Source organism: Cynoglossus semilaevis, chromosome 14, assembly GCF_000523025.1.
Source record: "Cynoglossus semilaevis isolate Cse_v1.0 chromosome 14, Cse_v1.0, whole genome shotgun sequence".
NCBI classification, from domain to species: Eukaryota; Metazoa; Chordata; class Actinopteri; order Pleuronectiformes; family Cynoglossidae; genus Cynoglossus; species Cynoglossus semilaevis.
The window spans coordinates 26474603-26476179 of record NC_024320.1 but is presented as its reverse complement, the minus strand read 5'-3'; the positions used below and the strand labels follow the sequence as shown (position 1 = coordinate 26476179).

Here is a 1577-nt window from a genome sequence, read left to right as displayed (position 1 = left end):
CACAGTGATGGGGGGTCACAGTGATGGGGGTCACAGTGATGGGGGGTCACAGTGATGGTGGAGATGAATTCACAGAAGTGACGTGATTTAATCATAACAAAACTAATTAAACTAATTGATTGAACAGAAGTTAAACTCATTCATGTCCAGTTTCTCAGTTCAATCTTTAAAAAAATCAAATAAATCGGTTCAATTCTAATGACGTTCATCGTTTTTTCAGCACTTTAATATTAAATTTAAACCGTTTTATTCTTTATTTCAGAGCAGAAAGTCAGACTTTGTTTTTATTTTATTAAAACTCTAACCCTAACGACGGTGGTTTGGGTTAGTGTGACTAACTAGTTCTGTAACTGCTTCAAATCCACAAAATACAGTTTACAGTCGACTCCATCATCTGTTCAATTCCCTGCTGCCTGTGTGTGTGTGTGTGTGTGTGTGTGTTAATCTGTGTGAAGCTCACAGCAGCAGGATCTGTGTGATCTAACCAGTAAGAGGCTTAATGTCTGACTGGGAGACGCAGCGCCGCGGCGTCTGGAGGAGATAGGAAAACCGTCACGCGTTTGGAGAAATGTGCGTGCTCCTAAATTTGTGGCGAGCGTCGACGTCGGTCGTTTTAAATCTAACCTGAACGTTTAAACTTCAATCTTCCTCCTGGAAACTGTTGACATTCACAAAACTCAGGAATGTGATTTAAAAGTGACGGAGAGAAGTTTAGAGTTGATTTGGAAATGAAGAGCTAGCAGTTAGCAGTTAGCAGTTAGCAGTTAGCAGTTAGGCTAACGGGGGTTGGAATTAGTTTAAAAAAAAGCTAATTGTTAGCAACAGCTAAATATTTACACACATTAGCATTATATGTCCAAAAGAATGTAAGTGGTTAGCATAAGTATAGCATGAAGCTAACTGAAAAAAAATAATTCGAATGTTTGTCCTGTAAAATTAGAACATTTTTTGTTTATAGGTCATTAATAGATAAATTGATAATAGAGTTTATATGAATAAGTGAAAATTTAAGGTTGAATTGAGACCAAAACTTTAAACTTTAATTAATGTGACTGAAATCATGAACAGGTGAAGGTTGACCTGGGCCAGTGGTAAAAATAACGTTAACGAAGGTTGACCTGGGCCAGTGGTAAAAACCTCAACATTAACTTGACTCCAACAGTTAGTTGGTTAGTCAGTCTAGTGATAGTTAGTTTAACCAGAGGTTAACTAAACCCGTTTTCATCGACGTTGTCGCAGTGAAACACGGAGTGAAGACAAAGACAGAAGGTTGAACCAGCACTGATTAATACCAGCTATTAGACCATAACACCGGATCATCGGCGCCTCCCTCTGGCCAAATTATGGTGACATGATGAAGCGACTGTATTAGCCATGGAAGAGTGCTAGTGATGCAGATAATAGCCACGTCCCAGGAGAGCTGGGGAGGGAATTAATGCTGCTGTCTGACACACACACACACACAAATAAACACACACAAACTCTGGTCGATGACACTGTCATTTACACACACACACAAAGGCAGTGAAGAGGACATGATCATAGATGAATGGACGTACAGGACACCCCCCCCTACA

The 1577-nt window shown here is 39.8% G+C and overlaps 1 protein-coding gene across 2 annotated transcripts in view; it reads left to right on the top strand.

The window, feature by feature from the left end:
* The window catches only part of epha5 (EPH receptor A5), a 50704-nt gene that overhangs the window by 9172 nt on the left and 39955 nt on the right, over nucleotides 1-1577 (top strand). The window lies entirely within an intron of this gene.